General features: G+C 42.1%; 1 pseudogene; it reads left to right on the top strand.

Annotated features, from left to right (window-relative positions):
• The first annotated feature begins 458 nt into the window (after nucleotides 1-458).
• LOC147959233 (uncharacterized) lies at nucleotides 459-1210 on the top strand (annotated as a pseudogene).
• The last annotated feature ends 9392 nt before the right edge of the window (nucleotides 1211-10602 follow it).

Here is a 10602-nt window from a genome sequence, read left to right as displayed (position 1 = left end):
CTCGTGACATCCTTTAATATTCTGGAGTTGTATTTCAAACTTCTAGGTTTCATCATCCTTGGATGAACCATGGTCTAGTTCCTGACGAATCTCCGGTTTCTCGAGGTTTTGCTCCTCCAGCTTGGCTACTTCAGCTTCTGGGTCCTAAGTTCTTCACGAAATGCTCCTTGTCAAAATATCTCTACTATTAAAGGAGGATCGAACGTCGTGATGGTTCGACCTCCTTCGCTACCCCCGCCTCGCGATCGATAGTCCTCACACGATTCCTTCCCCCGCCTCACGATCGATAGTCCTCATGATTCCTTCCTAAAAAAGACGCTATCCACGCCTCCGTCTTATCCCGATGCTTGCACCCACGATCTCCCCTCTCCTGCGATGCAGGAACCCACGTCCGATGCCCGATCTTCCCCAACCCTCTCATCGCCTCTCACACTGGTTTGCACAAAAAAAGTACGATCATGGTGTGGGAGCCCCCCATCACCATCGAGGCAAGGACTGGGAGGCCATGCTCCAATATGGCGGTGGTGGCATGGCAATGGCGTCAACCAAGCTCCTTCCTTCGCTGGATCATGGATGCTGGGTTTGCCGACGGTGATGGGTACGTCATCGGCTTCAAAGTCTCATGAAGGCCAAGAAGAGCGACGATAGCTACAGCCCGGCATTGCCTCCAGTTGATGGCCTTCTCCAAGGACGTGCTGCAGCGCGGTGAGCCAGCGGCGCACTGGGCGAAGCTCTCACCGTCCAGCGCCCTGGTGCCTAACGTCGTGGGACGCGACCATGGCGCTGCTCGCCCTCCTCCTTGCTAGCGCTGCTGGCCCCTGTTCGTGCATCTCACGAGGAGAAATCAGAGATCGCTATGGCTACCCATGGGCTAACTCCATCATCGTCATCCAGGTCCGTGACATTGACGACCGACCCCTCCCCTTCCTCCTCTACCCATGCGGTTGCTCCGCCGCCGCCGGAGATGGTGGTTTTGCTTCTGCGGTTGAAGCGGCGCGACGAGGAAGGTGTCCTCGGCGCGTTTAGCTACGATTCGTGCCGCCAGATGCTATCCGACAGTGTATACCCAGGGTTGCCTTCTATCTGTGTTCATTTTGTTCTTCATTCATTCATTGGGGTTCATATCAGATTAGACTAGCACGCCATGAAAGATTGTGCCTCCCTTCTCTCGATTCATGCACTGCTTCACATTACAAGTAGGTTGGGTTGAGGCACGCATCTTTTCTGAGATAATGGAGGGCATGTACCTAAAGTTCTAATGATACATGCATTCTGCAATCTCATGTGCACACAACAAAACTATGAGAGATACGCATTTCACTGTAAGCTTTGTAGTTTGGAAAAATAATTTGTTTCTTATATTATGTGATCAATACAATGGGGAAACATAAGAGAACATTTATGAGGATTACTTAACCGCATCTATTGTTTAGTTCAGAAATATCATATTTATGTGTGTTTAGAAAGTTCCACGCTATTAATTGTTTTGCATCCGCAGAAGCATAAGGTAAATGTTCTAATAAAATCATTAGACAAGTCCTTACAGAAATACTACATCTTGTTTTTATTTTATTTTCTATGTGCACCGTTTACTTTTCACGCTCTTGTATACCGTGAAATTTTATCTGTATTTTCACGAGATTTAAATCTTCCTTTGCAGAAAGGCGTAGACAACATTGAAAGAGGTTCATTGCCTTTAAGCAGTGCACACATGTGACAAGCTTCTAGCATTTGCATTTTTACATACATCCCAAGATTGTTTTCACTACAGGATGCCGCTCTATTTTTCTCCGTGTCTAAGTTTGGTAAAAATTGATTCACCTTTTACATCCAAAGCTGGTATTCTTTCAGGATGCAAAATGCACCCCTATAGTTATCATGCATTTTCTCTTATACGCAGTCACACTTCTATAATATAGTTTCAATTTTAGGCAATGATGTATCAAGCAGAAGTTTCATCAGTATTCAGCAACATAGGATTTCTTTTTATTTTATAGATAGACAAGATGTGCAAGAGAAAAGGCTAAGCACTGAGTTCAGTGCAAATAGAACTTGTTGATGGGGTAGGCATACGAAGAAAAGGGGGAGGGGTGTATCCTACTGAAATATTTCTGTTTTTGATCCTCGACAAGAAATTTTGGGCTTTCTTTTTGTGCTTGCACCTTTTCTTTTGGTAAAAGATATTTGAAGGTGACATTCTCTTATGAAAGATCGTGCTGGGTGGATAGCATATATACAGGATAAGCATGTGTAGATAACAATTGTGGACTACAAATGCCATTCTCTGTTTCCAGAAATGATTACTAATATTTCAGTAGATCTGTAGATGGCAATGTTCCATTTCGGTTTCAGTTTGATTTATGCAATGTATCATCTTGTCCCGGTTTTTAAAACATAATTTGACATTTACATGATGAGGGGTTAATATTTACAAAGTCTATTACTAACAAAAGATCCTTTCCCTAACAGAAGAGACCATGTTACTCTATATCATGTTGTTTTGCTTCATGTCCTTAAAAATTCTACATTATGTTAATGTTGGTAATGTTGTTTTTCTTTTACAGATTTTATAGGTGTAGAAAGAGTTTGTGCGAGAGACCGAGAGTGTAAGAGCGTCGGTGGTACAAGTTGGACGCATGGAAGATTTCAGCTCGTAATATTTGCTTCGAATTGTACACAAAGGTTCTTTATTTTGCTAACCTGAATAGATATTCCAGGGAATGTCATTCCATTTTTTATATGATCATACGCCATTCTTCTACTACTGCAGTGCATCTCTTATAAGCGACACTGATTAAACTGTTATGAGCATCCTTTACTTTGCTGCAGTTTTCCTTGTGAAATGATTTCCCTATAAAGAATTTGAATGACCAGTGGAGTACTTTCTCGAGAGAATTTCATTACATAGAACATCCATATCAAGAGATCTATTGTTTTCGGATTGACCGTTGGATATCTCTTGATCTTATTGTGGGTCCATAGATTGCTGGTGTATTTAGCCGTCTTATCACTGAGATTTCACATATAAATAATTAAATGAAGATCCTTACAAGCAAAATCCATATGTGAAGTGTAATGTTGGTCTGTGGACGACAATCATCAGCTCATTCTTCGTATAGTCAATTTAGTTTATACTTATCGCATCTTTTTCATATAATATGTATGCGTATGGGTCCACAGATTGCTGGTGTATTTAGTCGTCTTATCACTGAGATTTCACATATAAATAATTAAATGAAGATCCTTACAAGCAAAATCCATACGTGAAGTGTAATGTTGGTCTGTGGACGACAATCATCAGCTCATTCTTCGTATAGTCAATTTAGTTTATACTTATCGCATCTTTTTCATATAATATGTATGCGTATGACGTATAAATATATTTCTAGCGCCTGATGCATGTTTTGTACTCACCACATGGCCACACTATAAAAAGGAGAACGGAAAATAACGAGTAGAAACAGGGTTTTGGTATTTTCAGGTGATTTATTCCACCATGAATTTACTATATCCCTCTGATTTCTATTTTCACAAAGCCAAATCACCACAAAACAAATAACCAAGTTTAAGAAATATAAACTATGATTATATATCTTTATTATTAAAGGGTTGTTTGTGATGGAGGTACAATTAGAGTTATGTAGACATCAATTTTAAGAAAGAAAACTAGGAAATTGTTGTCGCCATTTGGCTTGATGTGGCCGCGATGCTCCTGCCACAGATGGGTGGGGGCGGGGGGAGAGTATTACATATCAAGTGGTATACACCAGAGATGAGGAGAGAGAGTATTATATACAATGCATGTGAAGGAGGGATGCGACCTACATAAACATTTTTCCATACACAAGGGCCGACATATGAGGACAATGATCCTCGTGATATTGATATCATCATGCGACATTTAGTTTAGAGCATCAGACATGCCTTCTCAGACCGAATCATGATGCCTCCTTTGTTTTTTAGAGCATGAGAAAGAATCATGTTGTCAAGTTGAATGGATATTACATGACATCATGTTCGACAAACATTTGTCATTTCAAGCAATTATTTCTCACTATATTTTGTGGTATTCCGTGGCAACGCACGGGCAACCAACTAGTGGCTTCTTGTAGCTCCATCTTAACTTCTTGATGTAACACTCCAGATCCTGGTGATACACCGGCTAAGGTTAAAACTTCATCTCTGCTGATAGATGCTCCATCCGCCTTCTACCATCCAATCCTTCCGAAGAAATTCCTGCTTAACTCAGCCCGGTGGCAAATAGCATAAGCGGGTAATGACATCACGGATAACCGTGTTTCTACTCTTGTCATTTCCATGAGCTATCTCTCCATAGTTGATATCTCCTGCCTTAGGGTTTTCCTTGACAAATCCTGGAGTTCTTAACTCTACATGCTCCGGTCTTTCTCCGATACACCTTGATCTTGGGTATTGACAACTTCCATAGTCTGCCAAGTTCCTTAAGGGTAGCCTTCCTAGGTCATACAAATCTGGGAATTCTTCAGAGCCTTCAAATTCAACTTGTCTTCGGTCTTCAACCGTTGTAGTTTCCATTATTCATATGCACGGAAAATACTCTTCATTCCGAAGCGGTCTTAGTTGTCCAATATCTTGTACTTCTTGGAGTGGTCTCATCCGTCGAATCTTCGAGTGGTCAAAAGGGAAAATGGGGTATGGTCTCACTAAAAGGGGATTTTTGAATAAGCTCAGAAGAGAAGAGAGGTAAAAGATCTTTTTGAAGAGTAAAGTTTTAGAGAAAAATCTTTTCCTATGGGCTTGCCAGTTTCTAGGGTCACGTCCTACAGTCAACATGTGCTCTGATACCATCTTGTAGCGACTTGACCCGAATGGATCAAGTCTCTGTGCTTAAGTGTCATCCCTGGATCGGTATGCTGACACACACAGTACTCAAGGATTTATAACAAAGGTAAATCACATGTGTAAAGTAACGTAAATACTATTACCTCAATCCAAACAGCGGAAGTAATAAGGTTGTGGATTCCCATCAACACCAACGGCAAACTTGAGTGTAGAAATCATAACCCTAACGTATCACTTACTCGTTGTAAGAAATCCTGCAACATGAGACGTTGCAGCCACAGAGGGTCGGTACATTGAATGTACTGGCAAATTCACACCATAGAGAATGATGAACAATGGCTATCACTACATGCATATATGGCTGGTGGAAAAGCCCTATGGTTACAAGGTTTTTGCGAAAAGCCAATTTTTCCCTACTGCAAAGGAATAAATTTCATTTAACTATCATGGTGGTTGTTGAACGTTGAGAATGGTTGACAGCATTCTCAATCCCAATTAAGTAACATCATTAAACCCAACAAAATTAATTTAAAGTAACATGATGAGATTCACATAATAATCCAAGTACTAGATACTCAAGACGTCCATAACCGGGGACACAACTAATCATGATTAGTTTATACACTCTGCAGAGGTTTGCGCACTTTTCCTCACAAGACTCGATCACCTCCGTTTGGTTTCTCGCACTACATGGTGTTTGAGAAGACGGATGACCGAGACATAGTCTTTCAGAAGCGCTAGCACCTTACGATGGATAGACCGTTACACCTACTTTCCCCTACATCTGCTAGTCTACCCTGTAAGAGTTCGCATGACTTAATCAACTATGCTAGAGCCCATAATAGCTTGTGGCTGCACACGAAAGTTTCTAGTATGAAAAATCTCATGATCCCTTTGAGCCTGGGTGGCGGTCCATAAAAAAAGGCAATCCTGGTCTACCCAGGTGCCTAGACAGGCATTCCTGGAATACCCAGGTACCTCAATCCACCCAGATGTGTGTTTAAGTTGCCACCTTAAGTAAACCATTAATTAAAAATCTCACATCTGTCATGAATACTCTCAAAACCCAATCCACGTCTACGAGCATAGCATGGCACTATAAGCATAATGTGATAGTAACTCCCAAGGTTTGAATGCAGGGCAATAGGTTCCTACCTCATCAACTACTTCCCAATACCCACATGTTATCAATCCTACTCATGCAATGTTTGAGGGTGAAACTAATGCATAAAAACTGGGTATGAAAGGAATATGATCAAAGTGTGAACTTGCCTGCAATGTTGATGAAGATGATTCGCACTCAAAACTCTTGATAGATCTACAGGTCACACTCCGGTCAATCTATCGAAATCAAGCAATAGTAACCACACATAAGCAATCACTCAAAAGACCAGAAAGATCAAAGAAGTCGATTCGGAAAACATCAAAACCAAGCAAATAGTTCTTGCAACATAAAACAAATTTCTAATGGTACCAAAATTATGTGAATTTGGCCTTATCAGAAGGTTTAGATCAAGAGCTTCGATTTGCAAAAAGAATCAACTGAAACGGAGTTACGAAACTCAAGTTATGATCAAACGAAGTTTGAATACAAATCTGGTCTAATTCAAATTTTAAACTTTTCAAAAACATGTTTGAGTTGGATTAATGGATAGAGGGGCTCATAACAAAGACGTTGGCGTTGGTTTCGTTGAATTTGGACAAATGAGCGAAAAGTAATGATCGTTTGAAATTCAGGGACTAAATTGTAGGGAAACTAATTACGAATAGGTCCCTAACTAAACTTAACAAGAACGAACGTTCGCTAACTAGTTCTAAACAGAGAACGTTCTCTAAATAGATCTAACCAAAAAAACTAAACCGGTTTTTAAAACGAAAACCGAAGTAAACCTAAAGGAAAATAAACCGGATCGGGGCGGTTTTATACCGGTTCGGGGCAGTTCTTCGGTGAAAAACCGGCGGCGGATCTCCGGCGACTGCGGACTCCGGCGAGGCGGCGGTTTGGATCGGGCGGCGGCTCCAGGGTCGGCGGCGATGGGCGGAGACGACGGCGATGGCTGCGCGGGGCGGCGGAAGCAGCGGCGACGCGAGGCGCGGCGCGCGGCGGCGATCTGCGGCTGCGGAGGCTGGCGCAAGGGCGGCGACGGAGCGGCAGTGGCGGCGGTGATCTGCGGGAGGGGCGGCGCGGCGCGGCAGAGAGAGAGGCGGGGCCCGGGGCCGCCTTTTAAGGAGGCGAGGGGCGCGGCGTGGGCGAGGGGCCAAAGGAGGCGGCGGCGCGGCGGACTCCGAGGGAGGAGTCCCCGTCGGAGACGGCAGGGACGGCAGTGGTGAGCTGGGCCGCAGCCTGGCGAGATGCTGGGCCGGCCCAGTCGGGGAAAGTTTTTTAAAAAAACCATTTTCCAGACAAAAGATAATAACGGCAAAATAAAAAATATTATATAGGCATATAATATATCAAAAAGTTTAGAAATTTTTTTCCTACAAGCTGAACATTTTTCTATAGTCAAATAAAATCCACACAAATTTAGAGAAAGCCAAGAGTGCTACTGCTCTAATAAAATCCAACAAAAAATCAGTTTTAAAAATACCAAAATGAATTCAAATTTATTTCTCTCCAATTTTCTATTGTAGGGAATCATGTTACCCTATTTTCCATGTATTTTATTTTTGGAGAAAAATAATTTGAATAGAACTCAAATAAATCCAAATTGAAAATTAATTCCCAAAGGACTTTGAAATTGATCCTTTGAAACTCCCAACTCATATTTCATATAATTTGAAGAAGTCATTTTATCTTCTCTCGTGAAAATCATTGAGTTGCATAAAGTTTCTGAATTGGAAAATATTTCCCAATGGAATTCAAATATTTTTCAAACACCCTTTTCATTTATTTAAATGGAAGAAGTCATGTCATCTTCTCTCTAGGGTTTTATATTTGAAAAGAATTTGAGTTCACGAAGATCATAAATGAAAAAAATGAAAGTTTGGGAAAGTCCTTTTATTCCCTCTCATTTAACTTTCAAAAAGTTCGAATTCACTCACTTTCAGTCAATCAATCAAACAATCAATCAAATCTATCTATTTAATATAACATTCCAAAATTTAGAATTTTGGGATGTTACAGGACCAAATAGGATTGGCCCCGTGAAATCCCTCAAAAACAAAAAGAGATCTCGTGACTCCTTTTTGAATGAAAAAAGGAAAAGGCAGGTTCAGGATCCCATCTGTAGGGTCACAAACTTTGTCGTAGTCCTCGTCCATCCACTATTATAATCGCGCGGACGAGACAACGATAGGCGTCGTACCATTCAGCTCGGTCTTTGATGCACCCCCCACTTTGACCATCCTAATCAAGTCGTAAAGCGGTAAAATCCCCCACCTGATTAAAATCTCCTACCTCGCTCCCTTTGTCTACTCCTGGATCTCAGCCGTGGATGTCTATCACCCCGTGAAGCAGGTTGCCCCTCACACCCCTCCCCCAAATGCCATTGTTGAAGCCACCATGGGCCTTCCCAAGTTGTGTCAAAACACAGCGACCGTTGTTGCATGCTAGGGCGACGACTATGATGAAGGAAATATGCCCTAGAGGCAATAATAAAGTTGTTATTTGTAGCGACCCGACCTCAGACGGTCAAGTCTCTGTGCTTAAGTGTCATCCCTGGATCAGTATGCTGACACACACAGTACTCGAGGATTTATAACAGAGGTAAGTCACATGTATAAAATAACGTAAATACTATTACCTCAATCCAAATAGCGGAAGTAACAACAAGGTTGTGGATTCCCATCAACACCAACGGTAAAGTGAGTGTAGAAATCGTAACCCTAACGTATCACTTACTCATCGTAAGAATCCTGCAACATGAGACGTTGCAGCCACAAAGGGTCAATACATTGAATGTACTAGCAAATTCACATCATAGGATAATGATGAATAATAACTATCACTACATGCATATATGGCTGGTGGAAAAGCTCTCTTATAATGTTTTTGCGAAAAGCCAATTTTTCCCTACTGCAAAGGAATATAATTTATTCAACTACAAAGTTGGTTGAAAATTTTGAGAAGGTCCCTCCAACTCAATCCCAAATTAACATCAATAACCCAAAAAATTATTTAAGTAACGTGATGAGATCAATATGATAGTCCAAGTACCAGATACTCAAGATATCCATAACCGGGGACACGGCTAACCATGATTAATTTATACACTCTGTAGAGGTTTGCGCACTTTTCCCCACAAGACTCGAATGCATCAATGGTTAGAGATTCGAGACACGGTCTTTCTGAAGCGGTAACTCTCTACTCTGGATAGACCGTACCACCTACAACCCACTACACCTGCTAGTCTACCTCTTCGAGAGCTTCACGCAACTTACTCAACTATGCCAGAGCCCATAATGGCTTGTGGCTGCACACGGAAGTTCCTAGCATGAATAATCTTATGATCCCTTTGAGCCTGGGTGGCGGGCCATAGGATGATCACACGGGTCCTCTGGAATATCCTAGGACAACACTGGATTCTCCAGGTGCCCACAAGCAATCCACCCAGATGTGTATTCAAGTTGCCACCTTAAGTTGAACCATTAATTAATAACTCACATCTGTAATGAATACTCTCAAACCCAAACCACATCTACGAGCATAGCATAGCAGTATAAGCATAACATAGAGGTAACTCCCAAGGTTTGAATGCAGGACAATAGGTTCCTACCTCATCAACTACTTCCCAATACCCACATGTTATCACGTCCTAACCATGCAGTGTTTGAGGGTTGAAACTAATGCATAAAAACTAGGTAATAAAAAGTATGATCAAAGTGTGAACTTGCATGTACTATTGATGAAGATGATTTGCACTCAAAACTCTTGATAGTTCTACTTGTCACACTCCGGTCAATCTATCGTAAGCAAGCAATAGTAACCACACATAAGCAATCACTCAAAAGAACGGAAAGAACGAAGAAGACAATTCGGAAAACATCAAAACCAAGCAAATAACTCTTGCAACATAAAAAAATTTCTAATAGTACCAAAATTATGTGAATTTGTCCTTATCAGAAAGTTTAGGTCAAGAGCTTTAATTTGCAAAAAGAATCAACTAAATCGGAGTTACGAAACTCAGGTTGTGAACAAAAGAAGTTTGAATTCAAATCTGTTCTAATACAAATTTTAAAACTTTCAAAAACATGTTTAAGTTGTTTTACTGGCTAGAGGGGATCATATCGAAGAAGTGGGCGTTGGTTTCGTTGGATTTGGACAAATGAGCGAAAAGTTGTGAAGGTTTGAAGTCTAGGGGTTAATTTGTAAAATAAAGTAATTGCATCTAAGTCCCTGGTCGGAAATTAAAAAGAAAAAGGAAAAATCTATCGAGCGAACGCTCGCTACAGAACACTAACGCACGAAAACCATTCGCTACGAATCCTAACTAACGAAGCATTCACTAAATAACCAAATCGGGAAAAACCGGAAAAACAAAAAGGAAAACCGGGACGGTTTTGTACCGTTTCGGGGAGGTTTTCGGCAAAAAACCGGCGGCGGTGGTTTGGATCAGTGGAGCGGCGTCTCCAGCAAGGGCAGCGAGGGGCTCAGGCGGCGGCTCCAACGACGAGTGGAAACGGCAGCACGGCGGCGGCGAGGAGCGACGCGGGGCGAGGGTGCGGCGCGGCGAGCTCCGACGGTGAAGCAACGGTGGCGGCGGCGCGAGATGCGGGAGCGGGCGGCGGCACTAGCAGAGAGAAGGGGGCCCGGGGGCGCGGTATTTAAGGGGAGGAGAGGCC

The sequence above is a fragment of the Triticum urartu genome, chromosome 7A, assembly GCF_056163025.1.
Source record: "Triticum urartu cultivar PI428250 chromosome 7A, HENAU_Tu73, whole genome shotgun sequence".
NCBI lineage: Eukaryota > Viridiplantae > Streptophyta > Magnoliopsida > Poales > Poaceae > Triticum > Triticum urartu.
This window is presented reverse-complemented; position numbering and strand designations above follow the sequence as displayed.